The following is a 16816-nucleotide window of genomic DNA, read 5'->3' as shown; positions in this document are numbered from 1 at the left end:
TTGCACTTCGCATCGCCGCGTGTGACCAGAAGAGCATTGCGGGCCGTCGCTCGGAGGGGTCTCAGCCAGCCGCAGCTCTAGGCTCTTCCCGGCTCTACCGTGTTGACAGGCCGCTGCCCGCCGGTGGGTTTTGGCGATCAACACATTCTGGCACGCCCGGTGGGACAATCATCTACATCAACCACATCGCCATCTACATCTGAGATGGCGGCGGACGGCACGCCAGTCACCTACGAGGAGCTGCCTGCTGAGCTCAAGAAGAAACATGACGAGATCAAGGCCACCCTCGAAGCCGACCTCATCGGCTCATATCACAAAACTCGTTCACATGGCGTCAGGCGGAAAGGGTTCTCACCGGAAGGCGCACTCGATGAAGTGGATCTATCTGTCCCGTCAGAGGGACGTACCAGGGCCGTGCGCCAGGAGATTGGTGGCATGGTGGCTCACTCATTGCGTCTCCATTCCGAGAGCCTCGTGAATACTTTGGAGCACGTCGCCGTTCGGATGGTCAAGGAGGTCATGAAGAATCAACACTCTCTATTAGAGTCAGCTCTCGGGGCCTACCGAGGAAAAATGCCACTCCAGCCCCGTCTGCCGTTGTCGTGCACATCGGCGGCACCAGGAGTGCCTCATTCACCGTCGCGCACCGTTGACAGGACCAACGGTACTTATCCTGGGAGGTGCCAACCAGGGCACTCGTTCAGCGTCAACATGATAGAACTGGGACGCCCCCTGGATGGAGAAAAAGGCGAGGGTAACTGCTTTCGTGGCAAAGATAAGGAGGAGGCTGCTCTATGCGATCGGCCCCGACACCGCCAAAACATCTTGGTAATGATCAAGGTAGAAGCCGATGCTAGCGATCGGCCCGTAGTATCCGTATCACATGCTCTCCCGGTATGTGGCGTCGACCTCACAGGTGACGGAAAGCTGGGGTACGGGTTTACATCAGCTGATGAGCTAGAAGAAGTCGACATCGGTCCTGGGGACAAACCTCGACCTACTTTTATCAGCAAGAAGTTAGATCCACAGCTCAGGGGACAGATGATAGCCCTGTTGAAGGAATACCCAGATTGCTTTGCATGGGATTACACGGAGATGCCTGGGTTGGACAGGAGCATCATTGAGCATCGGCTCCCCCTTAAGAAAGGATTTCGGCCGTTCCAACAGCGAGCACGTCAGATGAGGGCCGAGATCCTGGAAGAAGTCAAGAAGGAGATCTAGAAAATGTTGGCCGCTGGATTCATCAGGCCATGCAGGTATGCTGAGTGGATTTCCAGTATCGTTCCGGTGGAGAAGAAGGACGGCCGATGGCGCGTGGCCATCGATTTCCGAGATCTTAACAGAGCCACCCCAAAGGACGAAAATCCAATGCCCGTGGCAGAAACATTAATAAACGCTGCTGCTGGCCACAAGGTGTTGAGCTTCATGGACGGCAACGCCGGTTATAACCAGATTTTCATGGCTCCGGAAGATATACACAAGACCGCATTCAGAGTACCAGGGCGTAGGATTGTTAGAGTACGTGGTCATGACCTTTGGACTAAAGAATGCTGGTGCAACATACCAACGAGCCATGAATTATATATTTCATGATCTGATCGGCAAGTTGGTGGAGATCTATATCGACGACGTGGTGGTCAAATCGGTCTCCATGGAGGGGCATTTGGACGATTTACGGCGCGTCCTAGAACGAACTCGGAAATTCGGGCTGAGAATGAATCCGAAGAAGTGCGCTTTTGGCGTGACGGCTGGTCAATTCCTAGGTTTTCTGGTTCATGAGCGGGGAATTGAGATCGGCCTGAAAAGTCAGGAGGCGGTGCGCACCATGCAGCCGCCCACCACGAAAAAGGAGCTCCAATGCCTCATCGGCAAGATCAATTTCGTCCGGCGGTTCATCTCTAATTTGTCAGGACGAATCGAGCCGTTCATGGCGTTGGTGAAGACTAAATCTGACGACGAGTTTCACTGGGGAGAACGAAGAACAAAGCGTTTGATGAAATCAAGCGATATCTCGACAACACCGCCTGTATTAGTTCCGCCCCAAGCAAGACAGGCCATTCTACATCTACCTGTCGATGGCCGACACGTCCATTGCTTCGGTAGTGGTGCAACTCTACGAGGGCGTTGAGAGAGTCGTTTTCTACCTCGGCGAAGGATCTTTGGACGCGGAGACAAGATATCCCGAGGTCGAGAAACTTTGCCTCTGCTGTTCTTTACTTGCACCAAGCTTCATCACATCCTTCGACAGCAGAAATCATCGTCATCTGTAAATCGGACGTTGTCAAGCACATGTTGTCGGCTCCTCGTTTTGAAAGGCCGACTCGGTAAGTGGATGTTGGCGCTGTCGAATTTGATCTCCGGTACCAGCCGGCGAGGGCGATCAAGGGCCAAGCGTTGGCCGATCTCATCGCTGAACGAATCGGTACCAATATAGCAGCACTATCTATACGAGCATGGGCTATGTTCTTCGATGGATCGGTTTGTGACGGTGGTTGTGGCATCGGCATTACGCTTGTGTCGCCTCGGGGGCGTAATACTCCTTCTCCATCAGATTATCTACCCCTTGCACCAACAACGTAGCAGAATATGAGGCAATACGCAAGGGAATGGAATTGTTATTGGAAGCTGGAGCGGAAGCTGTAGAGCTCTTTGGAGACTCAAAGTTGGTGATTAACCAGCTCACGGATGAATATAATTGCGAAAGTGAATCGCTTTTCCCATATTGGATGGAATGCCGTGAGTTGATGACACAGTTTCGGTACATCAACTTTAATTGGATCCCAAGATCCCAGAATACCGATGCCAACAATCTCGCACAAATGGCGTCAGGCTACATAGATATAGCCGACGGACAGGAAGTTCAGATACAATTCCTGGAACAGAATGATTGGAGAGCCGAGATCTTCGATTATTTAAAAGATTCGGCTCGGGGGGCACCGAAACGGGTTAGATACAAAGCCATGAAGTATGTCCTTATAGGAGATGACATGTTTTACAGGACATTGGAGGGGTTGCTACTCAAGTGCCTAGGACCGACTGAATCTAATCGGCTTTTACATGAGGTGCATGAAGGCGCCTGTGGAACGCATCAGTCGGCTCATAAGATGAAGTGGTTGATCAGGCGATCAGGGTTTTATTGGCCCACTATGCTTGAAGATTGCTTCAATTATTACAAGGGGTGCCAAGCGTGTCAGATGTTTGGAAAGATTCAGATGGTGCCAGCATCAGCGATGAACCCAATCATCAAACCTTGGCCGTTTCGGGGGTGGGGCATGGATATGATCGGCAAAATCCATCCGGCGTCAGGGAAAAAACATGAATGGATTTTGGTTATCACAGATTACTTCACTAAGTGGGTGGAAGCCGTCCCTATGAAAAAGGTGAAATCAGAAGATGTGATCAAGTTTGTGAAAGAACACGTCATTCATAGATTTGGGATTCCCCAAACTATCACGACCGATGGAGGTTCGGTCTTTACTTCTAAAGAATTCAGGAAGTTCTGTGATGACTTAGGGATTAAATTGATCCGATCATCCCCGTACTATGCTCAAGCTAACGGGCAGGCTGAGGCGTCCAATCAGAGTCTGATCAAGTTGATCAAGAGAAAAATCGACGAGAACCCTCGGGATTGGCATGAGAAGTTATCAGAAGCATTATGGGCCTACCGCATGTCGTGCCATGGAGCCATAAAGACTTCGCCGTACCAGCTTGTCTATGGACAGGAAGCTGTATTGCCTTGGGAAATTACGGCTGGATCAAGACGTGTCACGTTTCAGAATGATCTGACAGCTGAAGAATATGCAGCTTTGATGAGCGACACTATTGAAGACGCAACAGAACTCAGGCTTTGGTCGTTGGAGAAGATTAAGGAGAACAAAGCCAGGGTGGCTCGTGCTTACAACAAAAAGGTTAGGCCAAAGGAGTTCCAAGTTGGTGATCTTGTGTGGGAAGCTGTGTTGCCATTGGGAACCAGGGATAAGGCATATGGCAAATGGTCTCCTAATTGGCACGGTCCGTACAAAGTTGTCCAGGCCTTGAAGGGTAATGCATACCTGCTGGAAGAGTTGAGCGGCGAAAAATTCCCAGTGGCTGTAAATGGTCAACACCTCAAGAAATATTTCCCAAGCATGTGGGATGATAGACAGTAAGATGTGGGGGCCGATTTCAGAATCGGCCAGTAAAAAAAAAAAAAAAGGTCATAAATAGTAAGAAAATCACAGCCGATGCACAGACATCGACTTGAGAAGACATATGGAGATTAACAGTATGCAAGTACAGCCGATGCGCGGGCATCGACTTCAGAAAACAAAGCCGATACGCTGATATCGACTTTAGCGAAATAAGTTTATACAACAGCTTGGCCTCAGGCAGCAACATGAGCCGATGTTCTGCTATCGGCTCCCTGTACGACGACTCCATTCGACAATCGGCAAGGGAGCGAAATTAATTAAGGGATTTTCTTCATTGATAAGAGGATTTCTTACAGAGAAAGAGCCGATTTCTTAGGAAGGAAGAACAAAAGAAGGGTCTATTGACCAATCTACTCCTACTAGGCCTACACTAGTAGATCCTAATCTATGGGCCGTCGCTTCCTTCGTCGTCATCCTCGGAACTCTCATCGGCACTGCTGCCGATGGGTTCCTCGTCGCTGCTCCCATAGCCCTCTACGGGAGCTTCATCTTCGTCTTCATCGTCGCTGCTGTCGTCGTCCCACCACATGCGGAGGCGCTTCGCTGGCGGGTAGCCCTCGAGGGAGTCGTCGTCGTCATCGTCGTCTTCCTCTTCCTCTTCTTCAGAGGTGGGGCAGCCGTCCCAGGGGAACTGATCGTCCTCGCTCTCCGACTCCAGTTCCCCGACGGCAAGGAACTGAAGGTCTTCGTCCCCGCTGGTCAGGGACTGGTCGTCTTCGGACCAAACCGAGGAGGCGTGGTCTTCCAGGTCCCATGCTTCTGGGGCGCGGATGTCCGGCGGCGTCTCACGGGAGGAGGAGGACCCGTAGGAAAGCTCGGAGGAGGAGTCGTGGGAGGCCGACGACGAAGAGGAAGAAGAGGAAGACAGGGCTGTGGGAGATTGGGGTTTTTTGGTGCCGATGGCCAGAACAGAGCAGGATGGTGAGGTGGCGAATTGCTCAGAGCGGTTAAATAAAAGGGGGCTACGGTGAAAAAATTCAATGCCACAGCAGTTTTCGAGGAGGCAGTGCCCAAATACAACGGTCAAATCACGCGGCGATCGAGAAGACAGGCATCATGACGAAAAATACCGCAATGGTTACGCTCTGCCACGACATGACCCGACGGACAAAGCATAATGATTTTGGAAATGTCATTTCCAAAACCAGGGGGGCATGTGTTATCACCAGAATTTGACCACGTCGGAGGTGGGCCACGATCAAGATAAGCTTGAAGGTTATGTATGGAGAGAATACGAAGATCGGCCTTATATGCAAAGTTGGGCTAGATTGCCCGTTTATCTGTAATTTATTAGATCGTATCTTAAGTTAGAAGTTAGAGTTTTACCCGTGCACGGTTAGGTGCACGTCCGAATTAGAAAGTCCGCCGGACTATAAATATGTATCTAGGGTTTATGGAATAAACAACAACACAACGTTCACCCCAAAACAAACCAATCTCGGCGCATCGCCAACTCCTTCGTCTCGAGGGTTTCAATCGGTAGCGACATGCTGCCTAGATCGCATCTTGCGATCTAGGCAAAGCACAAGCTCCACGTTGTTCATGCGTTGCCGTCTTGAAGCGTCTTTGATGGCGGGCAACGTAGTTATCATAGATGTGTTAGGGTTAGCATAGCTCTTCGTATAAACATGCTTACGTAGTGCAACCCTCGCATGTCTAGCCGCCCTCACGCCTATCTCAGGCGTGGGGGCGGCACCCTGCTTGTTCATCATCTAGTAGATCTGATCCGTTACGATTGCTCCTTGTTCTGCAAGGATTAGTTTAATATCTGCAATAGTTAGGCCTTACGAAGGGGGGGAGGATCCAGCGGCACGTAGGGTGGCGTTCGCAAGTCCTAAACAGGATGTTCCGATGATCAACGTCACGTTGGTTGTGTGGCCTTGTTTAGGATCGGCTTACGAGCACCGTGCGTGGCCGCGAGGCCCAACCTGGAGTAGGATGATCCGATTATGCGGTGAAAACCCTAAATCGTCGTAGATCTCATTAGCTTCATCTTGATCAAGCAGGATCACCAAGTATTCGTGCACCCCGTACGGATCATGGGTGGATCGGCTCTTTGAGCCGATTCACAGGATAACCTGAGAGCCGATCGAGGCTCTTATTTAATGTTTACGTGTATGCCATGCAGGAGCTAAGCGAGGCATCCCCATCACCTTCCTGACCAGGTATAGGTCAGGTGGCACGCCCTTGCACTTCGCATCGCCGCGTGTGACCAGAAGAGCATTGCAGGCCGTCGCTCGGAGGGGTCTCAGCCAGCCGCAGCTCTAGGCTCTTCCCGGCTCTACCGTGTTGACAGGCCGCTGCCCGCCGGTGGGTTTTGGCGATCAACAGTCACATCTTATGTGCTTTACTTGGAGCGTCCGTGTGCATTTATTTTCGTTTTTTATTTTAAGTTTTCTTAATAAATCGGATCCTAACATGCTTGTGTGGGAGAGAGACACGCTCCGCTTTTTCATTTGAACACTTGTGTTCTTCGTTTTATTTTTCATGTTCATGGCGAAAGCTGAAAGCCGCAGCACTTATTGTCATTTTGTTGGAAACAGAAAATGCTTCATGTGGTAATTGGTATATTGTCTTGAATAATTTGATACTTGGCAATTGTTTTGAACTCTCAAGTAGATCATGTTTAAGCTCTTGCATCATGTAGTTTAAACCTATTAGTGGAGAACTACCGTAGAGCTTGTTGAAATTTGGTTTGCATGATTGGTCTCTCTAAGGTCTAGATATTTTCTGGTAAAAGTGTTTGAGCAACAAGGAAGATAGTGTAGAGTCTTATAATGCTTGCAATATGTTCTTATGTAAGTTTTGCTGTACTGATTTATACTTGTGTTTGCTTCAAACAACCTTGCTAGCCAAAGCCTTGTACTGAGAGGGAATACTTCTCGTGCATCCAAAACCTATGCCATTTGTGTCCACCATAACTACCTACTATGTGGTATTTTTCTGCCATTCCAAGTAAATACTTCATGTGCTACCTTTAAACAATTCAAAACTTTATTACTCCTTATTTGTGTCAATATTTTATAGCTCATGAGGAAGTATGTGGTGTTTTATCTTTCAATCTTGTTGGGCAGACATTCACCAATGGACTAGTGGCATATACATCCGCTTATCCAATAATTTTGCAAAAATAGCTGGCAACGGGGTGCCCAACCCCAATTAATTAACTTTCATTAATAATTCTCTTCACATGTTTTGCCCTGATTTATCAGTAAGCAACTTAATTTTGCAATAGACACTCCTCCATGGTATGTGAAATGTTGGAAGGCACCCGAGGATTCGGTTAGCCATGGTTTGTGAAATAAAAAGGTTGGGAGGAGTGTCATCTATAAATAAAACTAAAATACATGTGTAAACAAAAGAGAAGAGGGATGATCTACCTTGCTGGTAGAGATAACGTCCTTCATGGGAGCCGCTCTTTGAAAGTCTGTTTGACAAGGGGGTTAGAGTGCCCACTACCATTCGTTGACAACAACAAACACCTCTCAAAACTTTATCTTTATGCTCTCTTTATGATTTCAAAACTTGAAAAGCTCTAGCACATGATTTAATCCCTGCTTCCCTCTGCGAAGGGCCTTTCTTTTACTTTATGTTGAGTCAGTTTACCTACTTCTTTCTATCTTAGAAGCAAACACTTGTGTCAACTGTGTGCACTGATTCTTACATGCTTACTTATTGCACTTGTTGTATAACTTTGTGTTGAAAATTATCCATGAGATATGCATGTTGAAAGTTGAAAGCAATTGCTGAAACTTAAATCTTCCTTTGTGTTGCTTCAAAACCTCTTATTAAGAATCTATTGCTTTATGAGTTAACTCTTATGCAAGACTTTTTGATGCTTGTCTTGAAAGTACTATTCATGAAAAGTTTTTGCTATATGATTCAGTTGTTTAGTCATTATCTTTTTGTTAGCAAACTATAGACCATTGCTTTGAGTCACTTCATTCATCTCATATAATTTACAATAGTGTTGATCAAGATTATGTTGGTAGCATGTCACTTCAGAAATTATTCTTTTTATTGTTTACCTACTCGAGGGCGAGTAGGAACTAAGCTTGGGGATGCTTGATATGTCTCCAACGTATCTATAATTTCTTATGTTCCATGCTAGTTTTATGACAATACCTACATGTTTTATTCACACTTTATAATGTTTTTATGCATTTTCTGGGACTAACCTATTAACAAGATGCCACAGTGTCAGTTCCTGTTTTCTGTTGTTTTTGATTTCAGAAAAGCTAGTTTACAAATATTCTCGGAATTGGACGAAACAAAAGCCCACGGCCCTATTTTCCACGGAGTGTTCCAGAAGACCGAAGAAGAGTCGAGGAAGGCCAGCAGGGGGCCCACACCATAGGGCGGCGTGGCTGTGGGGCCCCCCGCGCCGACATGTGGGGAGGGAGCCCCCTGGCTCCCCCGACTCTGCCCCTTCGCCTATTTATTCCTTCGTCCCCGAAAACCCTAGCACCGAGAGCCAAAATACCTGAACGGTTCCAGAGACGCCGCCGCCGTCAACCCTAACTCGGGGGGGGGGGGGGGGGTTCAGAAGATCTCCTCCGGCACCCTGCCGGAGAAGGGAATAATCATCGGAGGGCTCTACATCACCATGCCCGCCTCCGGACTGATGCGTGAGTAGTTCATCCTTGGACTACGGGTCCATAGCAGTAGCTAGCTGGTTGTCTTCTCCTCTTGTGCCATCATATTTAGATCTTGTGAGCTGCCTACCATGATCAAGATCATCTATTTGTAATGCTACATGTTGTGTTTGTTGGGATCCGATGAATATGGAATACTATGTCAAGTTGATTATTGATCTATCATATATGTGTTATTTATGATCTTGCATGATCTCCGTTGCTAGTAGAGGCTCTGGCCAAGTTGATACTTGTGACTCCAAGAGGGAGTATTTATGCTAGATAGTGGGTTCATGTCTCCATTGAATCTGGGGGAGTGACAATAACCCCTAAGGTTGTGGATGTGCTGTTGCCACTAGGGATAAAACATCAATGCTTTGTCTCCGGAATCCCTGGTGTTGCGCCGCACTACACTCCTTCACCAACAACCTTCACGTGATCTTCATCTCCTACTGGTTCGATAACCTTGGTTTCTTACTGAGGGAAAACTCGTTGTTGTACTCATCATACCTTCCTCTTGGGGTTCCCAACGGACGTGTGCTTTACCGTCACAAGCAGGGGTCAAAACCGGAAAAAACAATGCTGGTGGATAGCATGGAGATAGATGTACCGGTGTTTACGGTTCGAGAAGCACCAACTTGGGTTGAACCTATTAAGGAATTCCTGACCAACGGCACCCTACCGGTTGATGAAACTGAATCGAGAAGGATCCAACGAAGGTCCAAGGCCTATACCATCATCAACAGTGAGGTGTACAAAAGAAGTGTTACCGGTGTCCTCCAAAGGTGTGTGGAACCGGAAGAAGGAAAAGAGATGCTCGTGGAAATTCACCAAGGAGAGTGCGGGCACCATGCCTCATCCAGGGCGCTGGTGGCAAAGGTGTTCCGGCATAGGTTCTACTGGCCCACTGCACTGGAAGATGCCGCGAATCTGGTACGGAGGTGCAACAGGTGCCAGAGGTACGCCAAGCAAAACCATACCCCGGCATCCGGTCTGAAAACCATACCGTTAACTTGGCCATTCGCTGTTTGGTGCCTTGACATGGTTGGCCCATTCAAAACTGCAAGGGGAAGCATGACCCACATCCTAGTGATGGTGGATAAGTTCACCAAGTGGCTTGAAGTGAAACCTATCGCAAAATGTGATGGGCACACGGCGGTGAAATTCTTGAAAGATGTTATCTTGCGGTATGGATACCCGCATAGCATTATCACTGACAATGGGATGAACTTTGCCCAAGGAGAGTTTAAGCGATTCTGTGAGGATAACAATATCCGGTTGGATTTGTGTTTAGTGGCACACCCACAAGGCAATGGCCAAGTGGAAAGAACGAACGCGCTAGTGCTTTCCGGTATCAAACCAAGGCTCATCGAACCACTCGAAAAGACACCGGGATGCTGGCTCGATGAGTTACCATCAGTGCTGTGGAGCATAAGAACAACACCGAACCGGTATACCGGATACACTCCATTCTTCATAGTCTATGGGGCAGAGGCTGTGATACCAACCGACATTATCCATGATTCACCAAGGGTTCAGCTCTATACTGAAGAAGAGGTAAAAGAGGCCTAAGAAAATGATGTGGACTTGCTCGAGGAAGCAAAAGAGCTGGCTTTGGCAAGAACGGCCATATACCAGCAAAACCTCAGACGCTATCATAGCCGGAAGGTTAATCCGAGAGTGTTCCGGGAAGGAGACCTGGTGCTACGTGTGACGCCCCAAAACCGGTACCATGAGGATCCCAGCGAATCCGCCGAAATCCGCACGATATCGATTTTAGGTGACGCACCACCAAGCGCCTCGTACACGCCGAAGCATGCACGCGATGCGGGTGGAATCAATCACGAGTAGTAATCATTACAACAGATTTACAATAGAACCCACAAGAGACATATATATTACAACAACGACTCCAACGAGTCAAGATACCAATATACAATACAAAGATCCAAATCATACAGAAGATCAAATACATCCGAGTACGGACAAGATGCAAATTGGACTAAGAGTCCCTGAAGATAACCAATGGCGTCCATAACCCTGCCCAGGCCAAGCCGGAAGGGTAACCTTGCTAGCGTCGTCTTCATCGTACCGATCTTCATACCTGCCCGGTTATATCCCGTAGAAGCAGCAATAAGTACGGGTTCGTACTTAACAAGACTTCAAGACGTATAAGCATTCGTCAACCAGTCGTCCTTTGTACTTGAGGCACGCAGGGGACTTAGAGGACGCAAGAGGAACGTCATAGGCAAATATGGTGGGGTTAAGCGGCAGCGCGCAAGCACTAAAAACCTATAGAGACACTCTACAACAGTCGTCTATCAGAGAAGGTGAGAGAGCGCATAACTAACAGTTCTATACTCTGCAAACATAACACAACCGATGCGTTCCCCCCTCGCAAGGAAGTACTTACAAGGGCACTCACACGGTTGTCAAGTTTTAACCATTTATTATTGAAGTTGTACTAACTTACTACGCAAGTTATTATTAATAAACAACAGGTGTAAGTTGTCTATGGTCGAGTCATACAGCTCCAAGTCGTCCATAACCGCGGACACGGCTTATCGATAAGATTTTACCCTGCAGGGGTGCCCAAATGTACCCACACGCACGATCAACCCACTTGCGACAGGTGGATATAACGACTCGCACTCTCCTTCACGACAACAATGTCCAGGAAGCCACCTAACCAAGTTGAACCCGAATCGAAGTCCGGCCGTATCTCCGAAACGGACCTAGCTATTGCGTGCACGGCTTCCGAGGGTCAAAACACACACAGGGGCGAATGACCCGCTTCAGCATGCGATAAACGCTCAGGCCGCAAACCTATACGTGCATACCAGAAACAAGGGATACAAGGCACCCAGGGGCTTCCCAAAGTAAATAAGTAACAAGCTGGCATGCACGCAACAACAAATGGTAAAACATTACGAAACTAGTTGTGGCCACTGGACAAAGCTGTAGATTCCGGCAGTGGTCGAGGGGAGACCCAGAAGCATACCCACGTGTGGTTAGAGCGCTCAGTCTCGGAACAGATAACAAGAACTCGGGGTCCTAAGATATTTAGGAAACACAAGTGAGCCGTCACAAAACGATCAGCTGACCCACCGATGCCTCCGCTTAACAATTATTAACAAGTAACCATGATTCTCTCAACAGATATAACCACGTAGCATGTGTCATGATCTCCAACAGATAACCCGACAAGGTGGCGGTAACAGTAACGAGATGTAAACAGCACTAGCATGCACTACGACTCGCAAGGCAGACCCGAAACCAAACAATAGCCATAGGTGGTTGGTGGAGGCAATATAGGCTGCTTGAGGTAACAAGTGGAAGGGACACGTGACAAGAACGCAACTTAAGGATAGCATGAGGGAGAAGGCAAAATAAAATAGGTGAGCGACTTCTGCAGGGGCAGGAGTATAAGGGAAATGCTTGCCTGTTAAAGCTTGCCGAGGAACATCCGGAGAACTTGGCGTATCTCACCACACCACTTCGTGATCCTATCCGGGAAGAAGCAAATGCTGGACAAACAATGGTGCAAGTCTTACTACTACGGAGAAGAATCGGCATGCTCATGATATGATATGCATGCATGACATGGCAAACATGATGCGGCGATGCAACTTATCCAATTTAAGCGGAATCGGAATTCCGACACACAATTATTAAGTTCGAGTTATTTTTGTACCGCACAATTTAATTGTTGATTAGCATGGCAAGACATGGCAAGGGTGAGCTACTTCAATATTAAACGGAGCGGGGAAAACCATAGTCGGTATCCGAAATACTCCGCATATATGTTAGGTGAACATGCATAACTATCAACGCGCGACATGATGCGAGATGCAAACAGATGAATTGATGGCATATTCATGTTCTTCACATTTTTCTGATCAACTTTCATATAAAACACTTTGCATTTCGAGTTACGATTCAAAAGATATGATTTATGCAAGAATTATATATTTCCTGGAATTTTCAGAAAAACTGAGAAAAGGAGAAACGTTTTATACCAAAGAAGGGAACACTACAGGGGCTGACGCGCGGGGCCGTAGATGCTGACACCGTGCTGACTGGATGTCGGGTTGTTTGGACGTTTTTCACCTGGGAGGAACCCGCCCTAGTCAAAGACAGATGGGACCAGGAAGAAATGAATAAAATAAAGAGAAAAAGGATGGCTTTGCATGGCTGCGGAATTGAACACGGGATCACGGGGATGCGGAACAAGGAACGAACCAGCTGGGCTAGCTTCAGATCATGTGGTCGTGTACTGCACCAAACTGAACCGACAAAGCAGCTCCTTTGCTCGCTGCTACACGCGACGCTGATAGGTGGAGGTGGACGGAAGCCGAGGGAGCCGGCCGGCCGCAGGCGTCGACGGCGGGTGCGCGCTTTGCCGTGGCGTGGTCACGGTTGGAGCCGGACGTGGCCGATGCGGGTGAAGCAGAGTGCGGACAAAGTTGAGACGAACGCGGACCGTGCACCGGTATCAAACACGGACAGATCGATTGGTCAAGGAAACACACATGAACCAGCTGGTCTCTGCAGGTGTTGAGCAAGCACGGGAAAGAAGGAACTTGAGACTACCCGGCTGGCGACGCGACAGAGACCGAGAAGAACGGAGACAAGCCTGCCGGCGGATGACGTTCTTGACGGAGGCGGAAAACGGCCGGAGGCGGAGATGGGCGGAGCGGTTGGAGCATGAGTCTCACCAGGGAGCTGGCGACGAGGACGCGGATGCGGACGTCGAAGGAGACCGGGACGGGGCAGAATCGCGCCCACGCGCGGACGCACGGGGTGCAGGGTCGACGAGCGGCCGGCATGCACGGGATGGTTGGAGAAGGTGCGGCGCAAGGCGGAGGCTTGCGAAGTAGCCGACGCTGGCCATGCACGCGGAGGACGACGGCGGGAGGCAAGTAGAGGCGCGCAACAGCGCACGGCGGAGACGGACAACGACGGCGACATGCGGACGCGGCACAGGTCATTGATGACGAGAACGTGCTGGCCCGACGGCCGGCGAGGAAGACGGAGCTCTTGGCGAGGCGCCGAGACTGGGACGCCGTGCAGGACGCGGACACCGTCGAGCACGTCGGGAGGATCTTGGGCGAGCGGACGCCGGCATTCGCAGAGCTTGGCGGCGCAGACAAGGTCGACGAAGAGCAGCGCCGGAGAACTTGACGGACGGCCGGCCGGAGCAGCGGTCGACGCGACCAAGGTGGAGGAAGAGAGGAAGTGGCGGCGGGTACCGGGAGGAAGTAGGAATGCTAGGGTTCGAAAGAAATGGTGGCTGCTCGATTTTATAGGGAGGAGCGGTTGCATGGGAGCCGTCCCATCGCGCTGCTGTGCGACGTGGCTCCGCTGGGATGCTTGCCGTACAGGTTGAAGAAGCACTGCGTGGATGAGTTGTTGATGGGCTGCTTCGGTGGAAAGATTAGCCAAGGTGGGCTTCTTTGGTGGAGAAATTACTAGTAGCTGAAGGAGAGATCAGTCACGTAACTGGGCCGCTGATTGCTGCTTCTTCTCTTCTTTTATTGCTGAATTCCTCCGGCCAAAGAATGGGATTAGAGGTGGGTTTTGACAGATTTGAAAATCTAGATTTGGTTTTCCGAATAAATTTGCAAGGTTCTGAAATATATGTTTTGGTTTTATTTAAAATAAGAAAAGGAGAAGGGAGGGTTTATTATATAAACCATATGAGAGGAAAAACTTAAATAGTTTTTATTTAATATATTATTTTATTTGATAAAATCTTGTGGATGATATGATGCATATGCCATGATGATGCACAAAAGCAAAAGAACAACCAAAATCTAATATGGGTATTTTCCTGGGCCGTTACAATCGACACCACTAACAAGGAACCTCGCCCCGAGGTTCCACGTCAAGCCAAGGGGGAGTTGGTTAGACTATCGAGTCTTCTTGTACCATGTTGACAATCACCCGACCTCGAGGTGGAACCTTCTTCTGGCGAAGTGTTGATCTTCTCGACACCACTAACAAGAATTCTTGCTCCACGTAGATCGGCGACACCACTAACAAGAAGTCGTTGTTCCGGTGTTGATGATGCACTTCCGTCGAGATCCTCCAAAGATCGGACCTAATAGGTGAGGGCAAAGATCGTCCAACCCGCGTCGGAACCTAATACTCGGAGAAAACATAGATAAGAGAGAAGACTCAAAACTCGCAAAGGTAAGAGGAGAAAGAATTTAGATAAGGAGAAAAATCAGAGCTAATCAGATCTATCCAACGAATTTTAGAAAATAGTTTTGAGACTCTACACAACACCGTCCGTTGGCAAGGTTATCCTAGAGGCTGGACTAGTGGGGTACCGTCAACCTGAGGCTCTGATACCAACTTGTGACGCCCCAAAACCGGTACCATGAGGATCCCAGCGAATCCGCCGAAATCCGCACGATATCGATTTTAGGTGACGCACCACCAAGCGCCTCGTACACGCCGAAGCATGCACGCGATGCGGGTGGAATCAATCACGAGTAGTAATCATTACAACAGATTTACAATAGAACCCACAAGAGACATATATATTACAACAACGACTCCAACGAGTCAAGATACCAATATACAATACAAAGATCCAAATCATATAGAAGATCAAATACATCCGAGTACGGACAAGATGCAAATTGGACTAAGAGTCCCTGAAGATAACCAATGGCGTCCATAACCCTGCCCAGGCCAAGCCGGAAGGGTAACCTTGCTAGCGTCGTCTTCATCGTACCGATCTTCATACCTGCCCGGTTATATCCCGTAGAAGCAGCAATAAGTACGGGTTCGTACTTAACAAGACTTCAAGACGTATAAGCATTCGTCAACCAGTCGTCCTTTGTACTTGAGGCACGCAGGGGACTTAGAGGACGCAAGAGGAACGTCATAGGCAAATATGGTGGGGTTAAGCGGCAGCGCGCAAGCACTAAAAACCTATAGAGACACTCTACAACAGTCGTCTATCAGAGAAGGTGAGAGAGCGCATAACTAACAGTTCTATACTCTGCAAACATAACACAACCGATGCGTTCCCCCCTCGCAAGGAAGTACTTACAAGGGCACTCACACGGTTGTCAAGTTTTAACCATTTATTATTGAAGTTGTACTAACTTACTACGCAAGTTATTATTAATAAACAACAGGTGTAAGTTGTCTATGGTCGAGTCATACAGCTCCAAGTCGTCCATAACCGCGGACACGGCTTATCGATAAGATTTTACCCTGCAGGGGTGCCCAAATGTACCCACACGCACGATCAACCCACTTGCGACAGGTGGATATAACGACTCGCACTCTCCTTCACGACAACAATGTCCAGGAAGCCACCTAACCAAGTTGAACCCGAATCGAAGTCCGGCCGTATCTCCGAAACGGACCTAGCTATTGCGTGCACGGCTTCCGAGGGTCAAAACACACACAGGGGCGAATGACCCGCTTCAGCATGCGATAAACGCTCAGGCCGCAAACCTATACGTGCATACCAGAAACAAGGGATACAAGGCACCCAGGGGCTTCCCAAAGTAAATAAGTAACAAGCTGGCATGCACGCAACAACAAATGGTAAAACATTACGAAACTAGTTGTGGCCACTGGACAAAGCTGTAGATTCCGGCAGTGGTCGAGGGGAGACCCAGAAGCATACCCACGTGTGGTTAGAGCGCTCAGTCTCGGAACAGATAACAAGAACTCGGGGTCCTAAGATATTTAGGAAACACAAGTGAGCCGTCACAAAACGATCAGCTGACCCACCGATGCCTCCGCTTAACAATTATTAACAAGTAACCATGATTCTCTCAACAGATATAACCACGTAGCATGTGTCATGATCTCCAACAGATAACCCGACAAGGTGGCGGTAACAGTAACGAGATGTAAACAGCACTAGCATGCACTACGACTCGCAAGGCAGACCCGAAACCAAACAATAGCCATAGGTGGTTGGTGGAGGCAATATAGGCTGCTTGAGGTAACAAGTGGAAG

General features: G+C 48.6%; 1 long non-coding RNA gene across 1 annotated transcript; it reads right to left on the bottom strand.

Moving 5' to 3' along the window:
- Window positions 1–10720: 10720 nt before the first annotated feature.
- On the bottom strand, window positions 10721–12930 carry LOC139836040 (uncharacterized). The gene is made up of 2 exons (XR_011751827.1): window positions 12267–12930; window positions 10721–10928 (listed from the first exon to the last, which is right to left on the bottom strand). It is a non-coding gene; the product is annotated as an uncharacterized lncRNA (long non-coding RNA).
- Window positions 12931–16816: the final 3886 nt, after the last annotated feature.

The sequence above is a fragment of the Lolium perenne genome, chromosome 2 (genome assembly GCF_019359855.2).
Source record: "Lolium perenne isolate Kyuss_39 chromosome 2, Kyuss_2.0, whole genome shotgun sequence".
NCBI lineage: Eukaryota > Viridiplantae > Streptophyta > Magnoliopsida > Poales > Poaceae > Lolium > Lolium perenne.
The sequence above is the reverse complement of the archived record's forward strand: the minus strand, read 5'-3'. Positions and strand labels throughout refer to the sequence as shown.